The 22836-nt window shown below is 44.5% G+C and overlaps 1 protein-coding gene across 1 annotated transcript in view; it reads left to right on the top strand.

The window, feature by feature from the left end:
* Window positions 1-9199: 9199 nt before the first annotated feature.
* The window catches only part of LOC109429398 (cytochrome b5-related protein), a 52265-nt gene continuing 38628 nt past the window's right edge, over window positions 9200-22836 (top strand). The window contains exon 1 of the mRNA XM_019705346.3: window positions 9200-9462. The gene's annotated coding sequence lies outside the window, so the exon portion shown is untranslated. The remainder of the gene's footprint in view (window positions 9463-22836) is intronic.

Below are 22836 nucleotides of genomic sequence, written 5' to 3'. Positions count from 1 at the left end.
GAGTCACAATGAAATCGCATATTTGTCATGCATCTACCTAGTTTAAACGAACACACTGTACTAGGGTGACTCGTGTTTATGTGAATAACAATCCTAATGTACAAAACAGACAAGCAGACCGGATATGTTGTTTAAGTTACGACATGTTCAACAATAGTACTTCACCATGCTCTGTTTGCGGCTGCCACTCACGATCCTCGGCCACAAGAAGGCGAACTGTATCAGTAGCGAACACCATCTTTGCAGGGTTGTTGTCCGGCATTCTTGAAACATGCCCTGCCCACCGTATTGCTATGGTCACCTTCTGGATGCTGCGTTCGCCGTAAAGTGCAGCGATCTGTGGTTCAGCTTTCACCGATACCGTTCACCTTCACACTGCCGAAGATCGTTCTTAGTACCCCTCACTTGAAAACTCCCGGGTGCTGCAGACAAGGCTGCAGGTCTTCATCGAGCATGGTCCATGTCTCGTGTCCACAAAGGAACACTGATCTTATTAGCGTTCTATTCAAGGTACATTCGTTGCGTGGATGAATCTTTCTAAACCGCAGTTACATCCGGAGCCCGTAGAAGGTACGACTTCACTGATGATGCGCCCTTGTACTCCGCATACTCACGCTGTTGTCAGTCGTCAATAAGAATCCAAGGTAGACAAACTCCTTCACTAGATGGATCCGGTTCGATTCCGCCTGCCAGCATGTACTTTGTTATTGAGGGCCTTTGCTGCTCCGCGATTCAGGCGGATGTGCAGCTCTGCCACCGATCCAAATGTTCTGGCGATAATGTCCATGTCGTCCGCAAAGCACACACATTGATCGGATTTTGTGAAAATCGTTCCCCGGCTCTTGAGCCCGGCTCGTCGCATCACACCTTCCAGAGCGATGTTGAAGAGTAGGCATGAGAGTCCGTCACCTTGTCGCAGTCCCCGACGAGATTCAAATGAACTGGATAGTAATTTGTGTACAACCCCTAAGGCTATGGATCGCCAATCCGGAGACGAGATATGGGTTCGATTCCCGTCCCAGTCGGGAAAATTTTCTCGACTCCCTGGGCATAGTGTATCATTGCCCTTGCCTCACAAGATACAAATTCATACAATGGCAGGCAAAGAAAGCCCTTTAATTAATAACTGTGGAAATGCTCAAAGAACACTAAGTTGAAGCTATGCAGGCCAAGGTCCAGTGAGAACGTCGAGGGATAAAGAAAAGAAGAACCATCCTTTGCGCGGATGAATGGCACCCTTAACATCCTTCAGCGTGGGTTTTTTGGTATCATGTGCACGCGATTCAGGTGCTTCCACTTTTTGATCACCTCACGTCCGTCCGACCAAACGAATAACTCGATGAGCTATTCTTTGTCGGTGACTCAATACCTACACAATATCAAAATAAGCTGTTTCCAAGACATACCAGGCTATCCATCCAATACCTGGTCTTGGTATAATACCTGACTTTGGTATGCTGCAGTTATGTGTCAGGTATTCGTTCCAGCTCGGGTACAGCGGCGTTTTATGAGATTCCGGAGGATCTAGGCGCTTTACAGGGTCCGGGGTGGTTCCAGAGTGTTTTTGAAGGCATTTTGGGAAGTTTCAGAGGATTTTCAGCGGGTTTCGAAGGCTTTATCCCTTTCGTGACGGAGCGCAAAAATGTTAAATTTCCATACAAATTGCTCATCTTTGGCTCTCCAGAACTCTTAGATTTCCCAAAAAAGCAACAATTATTTTTCCTCATTTGAAAGAACTACTCTTTATCTTTCGATTTCTAGCTTTGACTACCTAGATAAATCGGAAATAATATTGCGCGCAAACCCCAAAATTTTATTCCCACCTTTGGGTTTCCGCGCCGAAGACCCAGCGTCACATTCGGCGACAACGGAAACTGACAGCAGTCGCCGGACAGTTGGCAATCCTGATATTTGACGGCGGCAGCCCGGTAGTCATGGGAGTGGATTGTTGTCACGCAAATAGATCTTTTCGCTGAAAATACATGTGTATTGATTTATTGTTGACAGATTTTCTGCAGTGTTAGTGTGAAATTCAGCGATTTTCTGTATCGCGTAAGTTTTCGCTGGAAGGAAACGTCATGTTGTTCAGCGAAACAAGAAAAATTTTCAGTGAAAAAAGCAATAAATATGCGACAGATAAAACTTTTTCATGTTTTACGGATTTTGGTCACTTTTTGTTTACCTTGTTGTGGTAAATTTCACAGGCAATGTAAACAAAAGTTTGTTTACACACAAACAAGTATAAATAATGGCTGAATTGTTGAAATAGTTTACATCACATAAAAACATAAAACAAAGTATGAACAGATGAAAAAAAATGCAAAACTGTTACCGCTCAACAGCACAATTGTGCTGGTTCGTCACGAAAGTAGACATGGGTAACTCACTCGCGAATCGACTCAATGAATCGATTCGCGGAACCAGGTGAGTGAACCATGATTCTTCTCAAAAGAGTTACGATTCACTGATGTTCATTACGAGTCCCATGAGCTTCCGAAAAAAGTTGGGTTGACTGCGCACTTAAATGATGATTACACACAGAACATCGCAATCTGTGCCAATCGATCATTGTTTCGTTCGTATATTCAATAGCCGAGCCGCACCAGTGATTCGATTCTTTAGTGGAAGGAACTTTCTTAAAAATTTGTTGAGTCGATTCGTGATTGAGTTACCCATGTCTAGAACGAATAAAAACTTACGTAACCTGCACATTACTGTGCCATGAAATGTTGTTCGGTGCAAGCGACTTTTCTAGGAAACTGGACAATTAAGAGAGGATTCGGCTAACATAGAATAATTAAAATTTCATCAGATTCCGGAAATGAGTTACTGAATCGATCAAAAGAGTCGATTCTTTTTTGAGAGTGAATCGGCAGCGGTTCACTTTCAAAATTGAATCAGATTCCCATCTCTACGAAAGGGTTATAAGGGGCCTTTACGGAGTTTTATGAGTGTCTCCTAAACACACACGAGAAAGAGCGCGATGAAAGAGAATGAAAGAGTAGGCAAGTTGCCTCGTCTTCTATCTTTCTCTCTCTCGTGTATAGTAATGAGAGTGAGTAAGAAAAAAGAAAATATTGATTCCGCCAATGGTCTCAGGTTCATCACAAGGTGCCCGGGGGTATCAGAAGGCAATTCAGGAAGCTTCAAGGGATTTTTAGCGGGTTCCAGACACGTTTTCGGAGAGAGATTTCGGAGGGTATCAAGGGCGTTTCAGGGGTTTTGAGAGGGCGTCAAGGGGCCTACAGTTTTTGACAATACATTGTGGATCTTTGCTATCGGGTGAGCTCCAAAGGGAGGATATCAGAGGCGTTTTAGAGCGTTTCGCAACAGTTTCAGGCGGTTTAGGAAGGGACCCAAAAACTGGACATGCACTGCGTACTGTCTATCAGTTAAATTATGGCTCAGAGCTTAAAAAACATGTTCGCAGTTGTAATGCTACCACCTTTCAATACCGAAGAGGGAGTCGTTAGCTTCGTACTTTTTAGATGATGTATTGTTTGGGTTTAGTTTTACCTAGAGGGAATTTGAGCCAACGGTCTGGAGTTTATTGGTACAAAATTTAAGTTCTCAGAAAATAGTGCCAGGCTGCCAGGTATGACAGAGTATGTCGAAGCTATTCATTTAAACAGGCAGCTTTACAACAATCCACGGTATTTCAGTACGCCTAAAGTGGTAGCAATTGTGTCTTTTTTTTTTCTTCTTAACCATAAGGGTAAAATCTGCTCAACAGACACCCGAACAGCTTATCCGGTTAGTCTAGGGTTAAGACCGTCTTCTACAACAAATATTAAAGCCAGGACTACTCTCTTCTCGACCCACTTAACACATTCCTATGGTCGCTAAATCCTTCGCTCTGCGGAACCACCCAGAAGACATTGCTTCAGAGAGGGGATGGTGCACATCGCTTAGCTGCGTAGCCTGCAGCAACGAACATCGATGACTCTCTTTGGAGAGTCCATCACGGTGTTATGCTGGCGTTTAGCCAGTATCCCGAGTGGTCCTCACCTCTCCCTTTGTCCTCGGAAGGCGGGCAGGGTCAATCCCACACCCGTGCCCAACTGTTTTGCAGATATCAAGAACTGATGCCCACGTGCAACCAGATCTGACCTGCTGAAGGCAAGGGTGTCACTACCCTTCAGGCCCTATAAGCTGCACCAGAAGGTTGCTGACAGCAGGGTCTTCATCTGCCGTGGCCCTTGCCGGGGACCCCATTCCAACCGCAGGCTCGGATTCAACCCAAGTGTTTGACGGAGCGCTTTGACAGGATAGTGCACTCTCCTACACTGATCTCCGTCTGCTGCTCTGACTTCCGGTTGTTAACAACCGTCACCTCTGTCTTGTGGTGAGCCAGCTCCAGTTTCCTGGACCGCATCCACCCCTCCACAACCTTGATCGACTGGTCGACCTCCTCGATCGTTTCACCGTAGACTTCGAGCGTAATGTTGTCGGCAAATCCGACAATCTCCACTCCCACTGGGTACTCTAACCTCAACACGTCGTCGTACATGACATTTCATAACACCGGACCCAGGATGGAACCTTGCGGGACTCCTGAGGTTATGTGAAAGCACTTCCGACCCACTTCCGTGTCGTAAACTAGTATGCGATTCTGAAAGTAGCTTTCGAGAATCTTGTACATACAAGTACTCCGGTATCCCCAGACGCAAGAGCGCATCGGCAATAGCAGACCAGCTGGTGCTATTAAACGCATTCCTTACATCCAGTGTCACTACCGCGCAGAAGCGGATTCCCCTCCTCTTAGGCTCGAGTGCTTTCTCGGCGGTTTTTGTAACCGACAAGATAGCGTCTACGGTGGACCTCCCCTTCCGGAAGCCGTACTGGTTGCTCGAAAGACCATTTTCGTCCTCAGTGAACCTCAACATTCTATTGAGGAAGATCTTTTCGAGCACCTTCCCCGCCGTGTCAATCAAGCATATTGGCCTATATGCCGACGGGTCTCCGGGTGGTTTCCCCGCCTTTGGCAATAGTACTAGGCTCTGCCTCTTCCAAGCTTCTGGGAAAACTCCCTCGTCCAGGCATTTCTGCATAGCAGACCTGAATATCTCGGGAGCCTCTGCAATAGCTACTTTTAAGGCCAGGTTCGGAACTCCGTCCGGTCCAGGGGCCTTACTTACACTAAGGCAGGGGTTCTCAAACTTTTTCAGCTTGCGACCCACTTTTGATTATTATAGAATTTGGCGACCCACTATTACACTAGTTTACAGCATTTTTGAACTCGGTAAGCCGATGATCATTTTTGGTGTAGAATCATGCCCTGAGTTCGAAAACGCGAAAGAAAAAATTACAGTAGAGCGGAAATTTTTTCGATTTCCCATACAAGGAAATCGAATTTTTGTTCTATTTTTAAGCAAAGTCGCTCACTTCAAACATCTTATTCTCCATAATCAATGCTCCGATTGAGCTGAAATTTTTACTGTAAGTCGCCTACATATGATATGTCAAAAAAACGTCGAGAAAGAATTTTTACGTTGGTTTTTTTCTTATTAAAAAAAATACATTTCTTCAAAAAAATTAGAGAATTTTGCTAAAATATAAGAAGATCGTCCCTAAAACTCGCTAATATCTTGAATTTCATCAATCTGACGCAAAACCTGTATTCAGATGATCGAATGGTATTGCATTCAGCTTTTAATTTAAGGAAAAAGATTTAAAATTGGTTGAACAAAACGCAATATATGTGAATTTTAGTAGATTATATATTTTGAAAAGTTGCAAAACTCGATATTGAGCTAAAATTCAAAAACTGTTCTACTTAAAATTTTTTGAAGGTTGGTTTCGAAATCAGTACTAAATTGTGCTTCAAAAATTTTGGTCGTTGACAGAAGTTCACGACTTTCGTTTTATTTTGTAAACTTGTGTTATCAGAATATACGTCATTTTAGAAAATTTGGGCTATTTTTTTATAAATACATTATGTCACTTTCATAGACTTTGATAAACTTACATTACAAGGCACTTAATTTGAAAAAAATTCAAGTTTTTCAAACTCACATTTCTTTATCGCTTTTTGGAGAAGTCAAAGCAAGGCTAAGACGCTCAAGTGATTAATTTAAGTAAGCTCTCAAAGAAATTGAGATAAGTGTGCTAATTTCTAATACAACTTTAATTAGCCTGGCTCCATGAAACACTACCGATTTTACAAGATTCTTTCACTTCCTAATCCAAAACTCATAGAATCAGAATTGAATTCAGAACGCAGACATTAGTTTCAATATTCGATATTCTCCAGACTTAGATTTATAATACACACGTTTGAATAAAATTAAGAATAGAAAGAAATAATGAGATGCCTAATTTCTTAAAATAACTGCCAATTCTCCAAAGTGAGTATTTCTAAATTAGAACATGGCCAACAATATCATTTGACTAACTTACGTCAAGGCAATTAATAAAATATCACCAAAGCCTTCGCGACCCACCAAAAATCGACCCGCGACCCACCTGTGGGTCGCGACCCATAGTTTGAGAAACGCTGCACTAAGGGACTTAGCTATCCCCGCAAGTTCCACGTCGGTGACCCTCTCCTCATCGCCAGCCCCAGTCCCCGGCTGTCCTACGAAAGGAGGCCAAGGACTAGGATCATGACGCGGAAAAAGTCCTCCAATGATCCCCTCCAACATCCCTGGAGATTGCTCTGTATGAGCCATTACACCTCTCGTCTTGGCCATCACGATCCTGTACGCATCAACCCACGGATTCACATTGACACTCTGACAGAGACCCTCAAAGCAGGCCTTTTTGCTTGCCTTCTCGGTCTTCAGCGCGGCTTTTGCAGCGGTGAACACCACCCACCGTTTGTTCCGCTCTTTCTCAGATCGTTCTCGCTGCATCCGCCGCCTAGCCCATAAGCAGGCCATGGTCACATCGCACGCACGCTAGAGCACCGCTACCAGCTCGTCGCCGTCTAAACTAGACATGGGTAACTCACTCGCGAATCGACTCAATGAATCGATTCGCGGAACCAGGTGAGTGAACCATGATTCTTCTCAAAAGAGTTACGATTCACTGATGTTCATTACGAGTCCCATGAGCTTCCGAAAAAAGTTGGGTTGACTGCGCACTTAAATGATGATTACACACAGAACATCGCAATCTGTGCCAATCGATCATTGTTTCGTTCGTATATTCAATAGCCGAGCCGCACCAGTGATTCGATTCTTTAGTGGAAGGAACTTTCTTAAAAATTTGTTGAGTCGATTCGTGATTGAGTTACCCATGTCTAGAACGAATAAAAACTTACGTAACCTGCACATTACTGTGCCATGAAATGTTGTTCGGTGCAAGCGACTTTTCTAGGAAACTGGACAATTAAGAGAGGATTCGGCTAACATAGAATAATTAAAATTTCATCAGATTCCGGAAATGAGTTACTGAATCGATCAAAAGAGTCGATTCTTTTTTGAGAGTGAATCGGCAGCGGTTCACTTTCAAAATTGAATCAGATTCCCATCTCTAGTCTAAACCGAGTAGGTTTCGCTCACGGCGGAGCGCCTTCCTAAATACTTACCTTTTCGTCGAAGTATGATGTCTTCCACCTGCGAGGACTTGGCCTAAGCCTAGCCGCCTCTTCCTCTACCCGTTGCGTGCTGTTGTTGCAGTCGATACTGTAGCGAACCGCTATCGTCTACTCTCCAGTTCGAACTACTTGCTAGGCCAGGACTACAAAAAGCAACGTCAATGATCGACTCCGCAGCATTCTGACTAAAGGACTCTTGGTACCGACATTAGCCAAGTCGACATCTAAGATGTCCAGCGTTTCTAGCAGGATCTGACCCCGCTGGTTCGTGGAACGGCTTCCCCATTCCACGGCCCAGGCATTAAAGTCACCCGCTATTACCACCGGCCTTCACCCTGTTAGCACGGTCGTTAAGCGGTCCAGCATTTGCGTGAACTGCTCGACCGGCCACCGCGGAGGCGCATAACAGCTACAGAAGAAGACCCCGTTTACTTTGGCGATCGCGAAGCCCTCATAGGTAGTAGACATCAACTCCTGGACGGATATTTATTCATCGTCCATATCGCCGCCATTTTTCTGGACCCATCCGCGACCCAGTAGCCGTTGCCGGCGGATACTCCGGTATGCGTCCGCTATGATAGGGATATCGCCACTCCGTCCCCCACTCAGAAACCGCTTGACAAAACAGTTGCTGAACCGCACCACAGTGGTGCAGGTTCAGCTGCTTTACCTGCACTGTGATTTGTTCACTGCTGCTTTCTTGAAGGCCGGACACCTTGGACCACCCGTTGGATGCCTGTTGTTTACGGGTTTCCCGGTACAGATCAGACAAATGGGTGGACACGTGCAGCCTTGTGCCTTACGGCCTTCAGCGCCGCATCTCCTACACAGTTTGCTGCTGTCAGGACCTTTTCAGTCCCATGACTTGTGCCCTGGTTCCAGACACCTGAAACAAACCTGTGGTGGTTCGTGGAACGTCAGATGGCATACGCACCAGCCTACCTTAATCCTCCTTACTTTAACGGACTTGTATACGGTAGCTGAACCAAAGCTACATGTGTCCCTGCCGGCGTGGCCTACGACTGCGATGGCCACCTGCACCTCGCACTGTTGCCACAGTGAAATTGTGTGTCTAGTGCACATCGAGTGTCCACTTTATGCTACAATGTTACCGAACATCGTTAGCCGAAACGCTATGGCGAAACTTCAGCTACCCCATTGCCCCATATTTCTATTCGCATATGATTGTGTTTCATTTATGGTTGTGGCTTTAAAAAATGAAACTGATAAGGTATTGCGATGGTATTGTGTTTGTTCCAGTGCTGCAACCCAGGAGTAACAAATCAAAATGACTTATTACTCGTCAAGATACTTTGCCATTGATCTCGCTTCACGTTCCTAATAACTTTTATGCATCTTATCGACCCTGATCAAGGCACGATCTATAATGTATACCAAATGGTGGGACGTACTAACAGATTAGAACAAACTAAGCAAGTCTTTATGCGAATGTTCATTGATAAAGTATAGGGTTGCTCCATGTCGCTCCACACTGGCAGCTTCTAATCACGGTTCGCTGTGCGATGGACAACAACTAATCTATTATAACAGTAGGTATAGGTTAACCATGTGTGCAAACCCGGCTCAAAAAACGGCCGCCAATGTGTCACAGTGTTCGCGCGCGGATTACTGTTTGAAGCACTGCAGCACTATAGTCAGCGCTCGATTAAAAACAACGAAGCCCATATAATTAATTAGAATACACTGCATTCAGAAGTGGATCGGGTTCAGTCCGTGAAAGTACGCGTGCGAGTGCGGATCTGTGAGAGACGATTGGGTTCAAGTGGAACCCCGCTCGAGTGCGTTTGCTTTGCATCGAATTTACGGTGCTCCCACTGACTGGAGAACGCGAGAAGCTTTGGTGAAATTGTTGCGTGATTGACCTTTGCTGGGGTGGATCGTTTGCCGGCGATAAGAACAAGGTGCGATAGTATTTTATTTTTATTTTTATTTGAGGAAGGTGGTTGATTTTTGGTGATAAAAGACTCAACTTGTTTTTAATCAGTGAACCCAGAGTTTTGGGAAGACTCAGGTTTTTACCTTGAAGTAATACTGTTACGGTTGAAACAAATAAAATATACTTTATTAACCCCGCTAGTGTGTTATTCTTTTACCAAAAAGGTTTTTAAATGTTCATACTTATTTTCAGAAGTAACTTATTTAAAAGGGAAAATCAATTTAAGTTAACAGTTTTTGCAGCAGATTTGTTATTTTAAGTTCTAGAGTTATGGTACCGTAATCCGGGGTCAAATTGATCACTTTAAAACAACTTTTGCGGATAACATCAGTGCCTGTTCAAATATTGCCAAAAGAATTTCTGTAAAACCAGTACCCAGTGGATCTCCATGGAACCATGTGACAGAATTTTGTTCAACAAACTTAAACCTTATAACGAATTTTAATCGATCGTAGAATTGACACGAATCGATTGCCGACCAGCTCAAAACAAAAGCGGATCAAAAGCCCGAAACACAAAACCACAAATACTAAACATTGTCTGGCATATATTTTCTCCTACGTACATATTATTCTAGCCTGTTTTCCCTACTGCGCCTCCTAGTACAAATGCGCATCGCTTTACAATAAATGCATAATGGGTTTTTACTCACGGGCCCGTTTGTTTACTTAATCCTCTACTGCAACTGCATGTCGCTCTCTCGGCTTGCCGCACCGTCGCTCGCATGCATCGCCACTCGCCGTCTGCCGCGTCACTCACCACCATGCAACACCACGGCTGAAGTTGAAGCTGTATTCTGCGCTCACTCACACCACTATTCCTCCGTATCGACCTGGCTCACGGTCATCACACGACCCACAATCTCGCGAATGCACTCTCACGTCTCAGCAACCACTGCCGGCGTCGTGTTTTTCTCCGTCCCCACACGACGACGGTTAATTTCTCGAACACCGCGCTGTATCGTGGATCCCGGCGATACTACACACCTCACTCTCGTGATGCACTACCGAACCGACGCCTGCAAACAAAGCCCTGAGGCAGAAAACACATTACTCTTGGTCGTACATAGCGGGCGCGTCCACGACTTACCTCCTACAGTAGGAAGGCTTCGTTCGTTGTGTGTGTGTGGATCTGCATATACACGATTGCTGGGGCGTACACGATTCTCGCTCTTGCCGCGACTGCTTGGTGTCAATATGGGGTGCCAGTGAGTTCCCGTGTAGGGTGATCGTTCTATCCTGGACCTGTTTGGAAGTCGGAACTGATCGTGAGAACTTTCACGTGATGCAAATTTAGCTTAATGGAATTACCTCGCCTTCGTTCTTTCCTATGTCGATCGGAAACGTGCAATTGTTGGAGCTTCCCGGTAATGCTGAGATTCGAGCACTGGAGAAAGAAATCGTTTTGATAAAGCAAGTCTACTTCGGATCGACATCGCACTCACGTGTTAGACAGGTTTTCTGCCCTCGAAGATCTGTTATCGTTACTGTAGGTTGGCCCGCCCTAGCCTCGGCGTCTAGCCTCGATACACCACCGTGCCGATGATGGTACCGCGTACAGCGTGGACGTGCGTCCTGTCTGTAGGTTTCTTCTGAGGACTAGAGATCTGCGAAAAAACGTAATATTGTGGTGACCAGGTGATGCCTATGGTTTCTCCATCTTTTCAACGGATTCTCTCCGATTACCCAGCGAAGCCCGTCCCTCGTCGAGCACGTTGTTGAACGGTCTTGATCGGTCGGAAGGGATCTGCGGAAGTTTTCAGGGTTCGTGTTATGCGCAATTCTGCTGCGAATCATGTTCAACTTACGAATCTTGCCGAATGGGTTTTCAGCGTCTCACCACTTGTAAAACGGGCTTTCTGCTGTTTCGGACACTATGTGACCGCCTACGACGAGGACCTATAGATGTTCTGATGCCAGCGGAAATAGTGTCTGATTGGTGTATGTGTGGCAACGGCGAAGGTACGTGCCAGCGATTTGCAGGCAAATTTTCTTTCTTTTCTCATGTTCAAGCTAGACCATGTATTCCCTTGTGGCGCATTTTAATTATCAATATACATGTTTATTGAGTTTTCTAGATTTCGGGTATAAATTCATGAATTTAGACTTCATATTCCTAGGCTAAATACTTAAACGTAACACACACTGTCGCAACGAAAAAATTTTTCATGAGGCAATAAAAGTTGGCTCATGAAAAATTTAAGCTACTTTCCATAAGAAGTCGGTCGGAGACGCAAAGATCAAGCAGTTTAAGAGTTTGGGTAGATCCCATAGTATGTCATAAGCATAACGCAAGCCTCTTGCCTGCCAGATTCACTTACATCTAATTATCGTACTTATCGTCTAATTTCCAATGGTAACACCAGCGAGTCCTGGTAAATGTGGCTTGATCGCACGCCATTTCAAATGGCCAGAAGTCTCCGATAAAGTTCTTGAATCCAGCTGCTTTAATTCTGTACTGTGTTGCGACTAACATTCAATTTACTCTTAATCCCTTAAAGGCTAAAAGGGCTAAGATAAGTGTATTCTACTATGCACGAGTGTCTACTATTAGCTGTACATATTTACACTTTGAAATTTTGGATTTTGTAGTTGTGAATGATCACGGGAAAGGAGGATTTAGTTTCCTGTATCGACAAGAGCCCATGTAGAGAGGTTTTACCGCGCCTCGGGTCGCGTTACTTTTGGGTAGTACCCGGGAAGAATTTCTTGCCGAACCCCTACATTTCAACTACTAATTTAAGTTTGGGATTTGTTGTGCCGTTTTGAACTGTCATATGGACCCATCGACTAAATTGTTGCCGCCTTCAGATCAGTGATTTCTCTGCTTCATCTGTTTCCTCAGTGACGGTCTTGGCGCTTGCTGATTAGGTAGGATGCCGGTGAAAACCTAGCGAAGTCGTTGTCTAAGCATCCTGTTGGTGTTGGTGGAGGTGCTTCATCAAGACGGAGAGGTAGGAATCTAACTGTTTTTGCTCATCACGTCTGACTACTTGGTGTTCCCTTTCCGGTGTTTTCAAGGCCTGCGGCTCTTTGTTGACAGGTGTTACCCATGGACATAGCTGTAGAACAGAGGTTCTAGTATGCGAACCTCTCGTTGGTGAGCGACTACTTCTCTGGGACTGAAGTAGAGCTTCTAAGCTTAGTTGGCCTTTATGTCTTTGGCGTGATACTGGCCACGTTTTCCTGTGACGATGTCTTCAAGAGTATACAAATTACTTCCACGTATCTCCCTCACAATTGCCGGGATGAATTTTGGGTCTAACTTCCGGTTGACATGGTCCACTTTCGATGATAGTGTGAAGCTTCTGCGCCAGACAACATCTCCTATTTGGAACGATACGGCTCTTGTTCGCAAGTCATATCGCTGCTTTGTCCTCTCGTGATTTAGGCGAATCTGCTGCACCACAAACTCCTGGATGCGACGAATCGTTGAGAGCCGGATGTCCTGTGCTACGTTAGGGTCATCTGGAGTGTTCAGGTTTTGTTGGGTGTACAAATCTGTATGGAGAATCAACTCACGGCCAAAATTAGCTACGTGAGGACTGACACCTGTTGAATCATGTTTGGCACTGTTAATTGCTGCTACTATTGCCGGAAGCTGTTCATCCCAAGCACGATGATCCTCGTTAAGCAGTGCTCGTACGCATGTAATCAATACTCTGTTGACTCTTTCGCAATTGTTGACCATCGGGCAGTAAAAAGCTGTCCTCATGTGTTCGATTCTGTGCTTTAACAACAAGGATTTAAATGCGACCGACAGGAATTGTTTGCCATTATCAGAAAGAATGATTCGTGGGCGCGAGAATTTGAGAAATACTTCTTCTTCCAGGAATCGTACCATTTCCACTGCGTTGGCCGACTTCATGGGGTTCACTACCACATACTTTGTAACCCAATCCACGACGACCAGTAGAACTGTGTTGCCTTTCCGAGAACGAGTGAAGGGACCCACAAAATCGATGGATATTAGTTCCCATGGTATTCGAGCCGGCTTTGGTCCTCCCATGTTTGGCATCATCGTCGAGTTCGGTGCCTTGCTCGCCTTACAAATTCCGCAGTTCCTCACATAATCGGAAACGTCCTGCATCATTTTTGGCCAGTAGAAGTAGGTTTGAAGCTTTTGCCATGTTTTGTGGAATCCCAGGTGCGCGGCGGATTCAGTATCGTGGAACCTTCTTATGCACTCTATCCTTTCTTCCATCGGGACGACTTTCTTCCATTTGTGTACCGCAATACCAGTTTCGTCCTTGCTGCTGCAGTTCTTATAAAGTTCGTCGTTGATGAGGCGAAAATCAGGGAATTTGGCCTCATTTTCCTTCGCCCTTTCTACTATTTTCTCAAACCAGGGATCTTTGGAGCTACCCAGCGAAAAGACCATGGTTGATACGATGCGGGATAGGGCGTCTGGAACGGTGTTGAAGGCTCCTTTTCTGTATTTTATGTCAAAGTCGAATGAATTTAAGCGTAAGAGCCATCTGCTCATGAGGGCTGTTGGGTTTTTCATAGTCTTCAGATAACTTAGCGCTGCGTGGTCACAGAAGACAGTGAACTTAGTTCCTTCTATGTACCCTCTAAATTTCTCGATTGCTCTTATTACCGCTAAGCATTCCCTCTCTGTCACGGAGTATTTTCGTTCGGACGGCGACAACTTTTGGGAGAAATAACTTATCGGATGCTCTTCACCCTCTACCTCCTGCGTCAGTACAGCACCGATGGCTACGTCACTTGCATCACATGCTATGCTGAAAGGCCTCGCATAATCCGGCATCGTGAGAACTGGAGCAGATACTAAAGCGGATTTCAGTTTTAAGAAGGCTTCTTCTGCTTTTGCGGTCCACCTATATTTCTCCTTCGTTTTCGTTAGTTCTGTTAAAGGTGCAGCTAGCCTGGAAAAGTCAGCAATGAAACGCCTATACCAATTGCAAAGGCCCAAGAACCTCTGAACCTCCTTCCTTGACGTTGGTGCTGGAAACTTGACGATACATTCGATTTTTTCTGGATCCACATTCCACCCTTGCTCGTTGAGAACATATCCCAGGTATTTCATTTCTGCTCTGCAAAATTTTGACTTCTCTGGAGAGATGGTTAGTTTAGCTTGCTTCAAGCGCCGAGCCACTTCCTTAAGCAGCGCAATGTGTTCTTCAAAGGTCCGTGTACAGATGATGATGTCATCCAGATAGCAAAATACCTGTGGTTCCAAATCCACGAATAAGTGGTTCATGAGGCGTGCTAAGGCTTGGCTTGCAGTGCAGAGTCCAAATGGAACCACTTTAAACTGAAAGTGGCCCCGTTGGGGTATTGTGAACGCTGTTAGTGGTCGTGAGGACTTGTCGAGAGGCAGTTGCCAAAATGCATCCTTCAAGTCGATTGAAGAAATGTACGAACAGCCACTGAGGTTGTTGATAATAGCTGCAATTTGTGGTATGGGGTAGCCTTCGTTAATGCTGATGGAGTTTAAGTATCTGGCATCCAGACAAACTCGGTATTTGCCCGTTTTTTTCTTCACAGCTACTAGCGGGTTATTCCACGGGGAGAACATGGCTTCTTCTATAACGTCCAATTCCAGCATCCTATCCACTTCACGGTTTACCTCGTCTAATATGTACTTGGACATCGTGTAATAGCGCTGCTTTTTTGGTTCAGCATTCCCAACGTCGATCCGATGTGAGTAGAGGTCTGTTCTCCCGAGTTTTCCTTTTTCTGCCCTTGGAAACAGCTCAACCACTTCCCTTAGTTGTTGACTTTGTTCCGAATTCAGGATTTTCATCGGCTCTTCCTCTTGCATTTCGTCGATGTCAATTGATTGCAGCGCGCAGCAAATAGGTTTCACTCCAAATTTCTCCCAGAAATCCATACCTAAAATAACACAGTCCGGTATGGATGGTGCTAAGAGCATTGAAAGCATTTCATTACGATGGTTATATGCGATTGGAAGTCTAGCGAAGTTTGTGATAGTGTGCCTCGTACCATCCGCTGTCCTGATACCTCCTACGACTGCACCTTTTCTTAGACCCAGCTCTTCCACTATGTTGACATACTTTCCTCCCAATAACGAACAGTTTGCACCACTATCAAGTAAGGCTGTCAATTCCCTTCCCAGCACTCCAATAATGGCATGTGGTCTGTTGTCTTTTCCTGGATTTACGATTATAGCGCCTACGTTTGCAAGTTTTATAGTTTCTGCGAGGGGGTCTGATGATTGCGGAGATTCTCGTCCCTCTACTGAAGATTCCCCGCCTCCATGTTTTCCGCTTCAGCTAAGCATATGTAGCAGTTGCGTAAGGTATAGCCCCTTCTTCCACATCCATGGCAGAACAAAAACGTTTGTGGCTTCTTGCAATCGGCATGACGATGACCGTCCTCTTCGCAATTCCAACAGACTACCTGCATTCGACTCCTTTCCTGCGTTTCTTGATCCGCTGCTCGTGTAGCACCAAGCTGACGGTATCGCGGCGGCTGCTGATGATTCTCCTGTTGCCATGTTTGCTGCTGGGGTAATGCCGTCGCTGCACCGGACTGCTGATCTAGTTGACGTTGTATGAAGTGTTGCTGAGGAGCCTGTTGTGGAAACCTGGGCGTAGGACGCTGCCACTCCGTTTTTGGTGTAGTAGTACTTGTTGATGCCTCTTTTTTGTATCTACGGTCCACGTATGTTCGGATTGCGTTGACTTGTTCCATCAGCTGATCCATTTTTAGGTGCCAGTACTCTTCATCCCCTTCCGCCGCCTGATTCGCCTGGGTATACGGTTGAAGTGTATGTGATTCGCCTAGCTGCTCTAACTCCACGGCGTGTATTCTTCCAAACCTTTGCGAAGATGATGCGTTTCCTGAATGTCTCTGCGGTGCGTTTGGAGCCGGTGTCGCTAGATTTGGTTCGAGCAACGACTCATGCGGTATAGTAACCCGCCGCTGCTGCCTGTTCAGAAGCAGTTTGGTGTCATCATAGCTCGCGCAAACTTCCACAAGCTCCTCCAGAGTCCGTGGTCTGGCTGCTGCCACCGTGGGTGCATATTCTGCGTTCATGTTTTTCTTTACAATGAAAAACTTTTCTGTTTCTGACATCTTCGGCTGAGCAAAACGAAACAGTGAAACAATTTCTCTGTAGTACTTCACAAATGGTTCTGTTTGTCCCTGGTAGCGAAAGAATGCTTCCGCTCGAATAAACTGCCCGTACTCTGCTGGCAAGTACTCCCTCCTAATCTCTTCTTTGAACGCTTCCCAGGATGTAAGGAGACCTTGAGAAATTGCTCGTGCGTACCAATCCAGTGCATCGTCTTGAAGAAGGTGCTTTACCGATGTTAGCAACACCTCTTCGCTCACCCCTTCCGACATCGCAAAAGACTCTACCCGATCCAGATACGTATTTAACGATTTTGTGTCCTTTTCACCCCTGAATTTAAAGGGCCAATTGTGGATTGCTTTTTGTATTCGCCTCTCTTCTCCTAGTCCTGTACGCTCTCCTCGTTGTACGTGAAGCCGTACCAAATCGTTGATCAGATCGTTTCGGAGTTGGTTGTATATATCTCCACTGTCGATGTTTCTCTGGTCCTGTCTTGCCATATTCTCTCCAGATGCTCGTCGGATCTCGTCCATACTGCTGCTGTTGAAGCGTTGATTGAGCGATGTCCTTTGTGGCGTAACAGATCCTCTTCCTCGGCCACGCCCTGTTCCTTCTGGAGTTCCCAGCAACGGAAGCTGAGGGAGTTGTTGCTGGTGTCCTTCATTTTCTGTTGGGTAATTACTTGCAATACCAATTGCTGCTGATCCATCCTGCATGCCAGTCACCTGCGTAGCTGATAGCACCTGTGGCGTTTTCTTAATTGCACCTCGATCACTGTTCACTGATTGGTTCACTGACTTAACGGCAACATCACTGACACTCGCGAATAGCGTGTTGACAATTTGACGAAGTGAATTAAGCGTTTCAACCGAATTTTCCGGTGGATTGATTATTGCCAATCGGTTTTGGTAGTGTATCAGTCTCGAATGTGCTTGTGTCAAATCATGCGAGTTGTCTAATTTGTGTGCTCTTTCAATTACGATTTGCAGCTGTTTGATGCCTTCGACACAAACATCTATATTGACAGATGGGTCCATGACATGCTCTGAACTGTTGTAAACAGTATTCTTGGCATTATCTTCATCAACAAGGTCTTTGAGTCGCATTACCTTGTTGCGATGAGTCATACTGCTTAAGTTAACTACATGTCGTAGTGCTAACTCATAAGCGATTTCCTCGCTTGTTAAATGTGTGAAATTCATGGCTTTAATTGTAAAGCAGACAACTAAAGCTCAAATCCCAAACTTATCCAAAAAAAAAGACAAGAACTAATGTTTAAGCAGTACTAGTGTGTGTTTGTGTGGGTAATTTGTGTTGGGCGCCAATATAACGAATTTTAATCGATCGTAGAATTGACACGAATCGATTGCCGACCAGCTCAAAACAAAAGCGGATCAAAAGCCCGAAACACAAAACCACAAATACTAAACATTGTCTGGCATATATTTTCTCCTACGTACATATTATTCTAGCCTGTTTTCCCTACTGCGCCTCCTAGTACAAATGCGCATCGCTTTACAATAAATGCATAATGGGTTTTTACTCACGGGCCCGTTTGTTTACTTAATCCTCTACTGCAACTGCATGTCGCTCTCTCGGCTTGCCGCACCGTCGCTCGCATGCATCGCCACTCGCCGTCTGCCGCGTCACTCACCACCATGCAACACCACGGCTGAAGTTGAAGCTGTATTCTGCGCTCACTCACACCACTATTCCTCCGTATCGACCTGGCTCACGGTCATCACACGACCCACAATCTCGCGAATGCACTCTCACGTCTCAGCAACCACTGCCGGCGTCGTGTTTTTCTCCGTCCCCACACGACGACGGTTAATTTCTCGAACACCGCGCTGTATCGTGGATCCCGGCGATACTACACACCTCACTCTCGTGATGCACTACCGAACCGACGCCTGCAAACAAAGCCCTGAGGCAGAAAACACATTACTCTTGGTCGTACATAGCGGGCGCGTCCACGACTTACCTCCTACAGTAGGAAGGCTTCGTTCGTTGTGTGTGTGTGGATCTGCATATACACGATTGCTGGGGCGTACACGATTCTCGCTCTTGCCGCGACTGCTTGGTGTCAATATGGGGTGCCAGTGAGTTCCCGTGTAGGGTGATCGTTCTATCCTGGACCTGTTTGGAAGTCGGAACTGATCGTGAGAACTTTCACGTGATGCAAATTTAGCTTAATGGAATTACCTCGCCTTCGTTCTTTCCTATGTCGATCGGAAACGTGCAATTGTTGGAGCTTCCCGGTAATGCTGAGATTCGAGCACTGGAGAAAGAAATCGTTTTGATAAAGCAAGTCTACTTCGGATCGACATCGCACTCACGTGTTAGACAGGTTTTCTGCCCTCGAAGATCTGTTATCGTTACTGTAGGTTGGCCCGCCCTAGCCTCGGCGTCTAGCCTCGATACACCACCGTGCCGATGATGGTACCGCGTACAGCGTGGACGTGCGTCCTGTCTGTAGGTTTCTTCTGAGGACTAGAGATCTGCGAAAAAACGTAATATTGTGGTGACCAGGTGATGCCTATGGTTTCTCCATCTTTTCAACGGATTCTCTCCGATTACCCAGCGAAGCCCGTCCCTCGTCGAGCACGTTGTTGAACGGTCTTGATCGGTCGGAAGGGATCTGCGGAAGTTTTCAGGGTTCGTGTTATGCGCAATTCTGCTGCGAATCATGTTCAACTTACGAATCTTGCCGAATGGGTTTTCAGCGTCTCACCACTTGTAAAACGGGCTTTCTGCTGTTTCGGACACTATGTGACCGCCTACGACGAGGACCTATAGATGTTCTGATGCCAGCGGAAATAGTGTCTGATTGGTGTATGTGTGGCAACGGCGAAGGTACGTGCCAGCGATTTGCAGGCAAATTTTCTTTCTTTTCTCATGTTCAAGCTAGACCATGTATTCCCTTGTGGCGCATTTTAATTATCAATATACATGTTTATTGAGTTTTCTAGATTTCGGGTATAAATTCATGAATTTAGACTTCATATTCCTAGGCTAAATACTTAAACGTAACAACCTTTAGTTAAATAACTTCAAATATCAAAATATTGGAAATTCCACTTTGGGGCGAAATTGATCAGTATACATTTAAGCATCGGTTGGAAAGGAAAATTTCCATCACCGCTTAATTTTGCTCTTCTAAAACCGAATAACGCGTCTAAAATATTACAATTAGTGAATTTAATACTTTAAATGCAAAATTAAATTTCGAAATTTCCCCTTAAACGCCTGAAGGTAGGCAAGTTTATTTGAAATAAGTGATTTCTATTACAATAAATGACTATTTCTTCAAAAAATGAACCTTTTATAACAATTTCATGTTCTGATTAGCTGCATAACATCCCAACCAAGGCTCCACAAAAATGTTAAAACAGAGAATTCACAGGAAGTCCTATTAGCAATTGATTGTTTAGCAGCAATGATTTCAGCTAAATGAAAAATACATTGCAAATTCCTTGAAAAAATAAGGCAAAACTAATTTTTTTCTAAATATTATAAGTCTACACTCATCTCTAGACATCTACGAATCAGATGACGTAAAAAGTTTAAGATCATTACGACGCTTAAGAGTTCCTAGTATGGAATTACAATGTAGTGATCAATTTCACCCCGCTGAATAATTTGACCCCGGTTTACGGTATCTTAGATAACATATATCTGATTCTCTTTTTGAACAGCATTATCGTACCAATGTTTTTGTCAGTTTTATTTTTGCTCTAAAAGAATTTCTGGAAGCGTTTGGTACGGGAGGTCCACGCTTCCATCTTTCCCCTCGATTTCAAGGTGTAGAATGTTTTCAAATATTAGCTATGTTGAAATCGTTCTATCCCTTGAAATCTTCTCTGCGGTACATGCTGCGCAGTTGGCCTGGCCATTAGACAAGAAAAATGATAGACTGAAGTCTTCATTTTCCAGGATGCATTCAAGTAATGGCTGCGTTAGTGTGAGATTAGATTAGATTAGATTAAGACACTTGGTTGAAAAACATCTGGTCGAATGACATTTAAACGAAAGGCACATGGAAATGTATTCGAACGGAAAGATTTCAATATTACATTGAATAACAGCCTGTACTTTAAAGAAAAAAAAAGTACCTGATGAAAAGTCAGCAGCTATAACATTTTAACACAGTACGGAAGAATAGCATGTATGCAAAAGAAGGATAAATCTCTAATGAATAAAAAAATAGCAGCTATAATAATAAAACAAAGCAAAGAGGAAACTCGGAAGAACTGACTACGTTCAAAAGAAGGCGAAATCTTCGATTTAAAAATCAATATTTACCAAATAAAACTTTTACGGATAAGTTAACTTGAAGGAACAGCATATGTTTTGAAGAAAGAAAAAACATCTGAAAAATCAGGATCTCCAACATAGTGGAAACCAGTGCTGCAATTTTTCGACAGGCCTTTATGATAACGATATTTTGCTTTTTTCATTTTCTCCGTTTTGGTTTTCCTGTCAATGTTGCTTTCCGATCAGCAACATGGGAGCGAAATGAAATAGGTACTCACACTCGCACGCAGCGTGCTGAAAACGAGAGCTGACAGGGCTAAATTTCCATTCAATTTTCTGTAGTTGAGTGTTTTCACCCGTGGTAGCGTATAGGGCACTCACTCTCACAAGCCACCGCTTGAGATGAATGGCCTTTCAGCATGAGTAGTGTGTGGGTGATTGGGAATTGATCTTGTTGGGTCGCTCACGAATGGAGCTCTCAGACTCTCAGTTCTCACATCGAGGAACTGAAAACGACCGCCGCAGTCATTCATTTTCGGCTGAAAAACAGGCACTGAGACTGATATTTTGCAAGACTGGTGGAAACACATTTGGCTCTTGCCTATGTACAAAGGAAAAATAAATCTTAAATGTAATTCAGTAACTCAAATACTGCGAACAAAAACTACACTTCGGAAACAAGCTATAAAATGAGCAACTTCAATTATACAACCTCACTTCGAATTACTTTAAGACCAAATATCTTAAAACAAACTTTCTACCAAACGTCCATTTGGTCAAATGTCTTTTTAGCTAAAAGCACTTTCGACCATTCGACCAAATGTTCATATTCTTCTTCTTTGTAGCTCTACGCTCCCATTCGAAATCAGCCTACCTCTCTTCAACTTAATGTTCCTTAAGCATTTTCACAGTCATTAATTGAAGGGCTTTTTTCTTTTTTCCCTTATCTATTGAGCCTTTGAACCACTGCTTCCATTCTGTAGGAATATTGTGGCATGATCCATTTTTGCTTGAGTGCTTATCAAATATCCTGTCACAATTGAGAGATGATGGACATTGATGGTTGGTGTAGAACTCGTTCCCAACTAGGCTCGGCTCGTATTATAAAGTCAATTACATTGCCGAATCCCCAAGGGCTCTAATAATCCTTTTCCTAATATTGACGACCTTAAATTATATAATGTACACCACATTTGCATAGAATGTGTTCGGTAGTTTCGTTTTCCGTTAAAAAAAAGCGACATTCAAGGGATTGCATTTTCCCAATGAGCTTGAGCTTGAGCTTGATTGACCGCCCGTAGATGCTACTCCGTTATTGCTAGATCAGCTGAATTTACACAGAGAACCAACAGATAATATTTGGGATTAATATTTATCATCAACGTGTAACTTCTGGTGATCTGACATATTAAGCAATACCGGCGCCGGCCACGTCCGAATGCAGGTCAATTTAGGGTACGGGGAGGAACTGCTGTTGTGATACTCGCTTGGCCCCCAACCGCATCACCGCCCATCCGACCCAAATAGAACAGAGTGTACGATTCGGGTCGACGCGACAGTAATGCAAAAGGACGGCCAGTGAAGCCGAATATACCTCTGCACTTCCACGAGTATCACGGAGTTTGGAATGATATGGGAAAGAATTTTATGATCTGGATGCACTTTGGTAAGTGATTTCGACCGGCGGATAGGGTAGCACACTCGCGACGAAAACACTCGAACACACGAACGATACTCTGCGCCAATAGTTTCTTTCTCGTTTATCCAGGGCGTAGCACAATACCGAACAAGACTGCGACACCCAATCCACCTACGCGGCATTCTGTTTCTATAGGCAATAACTAGACCTCTGTCTTCCCGTGATGTTTGGTGCACTTAAGAGCCTTCCGACCGTTTATGATTCACCATAAAAATATCAAGAAATACTGTAATTTATAATCTAAAAAAAAACGGCATTTCGACTTTGGCTCCAAAAACACACTAAACCGCCCCGTACGAAGATGAGCACTGTGAAATAGAC

Source organism: Aedes albopictus, chromosome 2 (assembly GCF_035046485.1).
Source record: "Aedes albopictus strain Foshan chromosome 2, AalbF5, whole genome shotgun sequence".
Lineage (NCBI taxonomy): Eukaryota > Metazoa > Arthropoda > Insecta > Diptera > Culicidae > Aedes > Aedes albopictus.
This window is presented reverse-complemented; position numbering and strand designations above follow the sequence as displayed.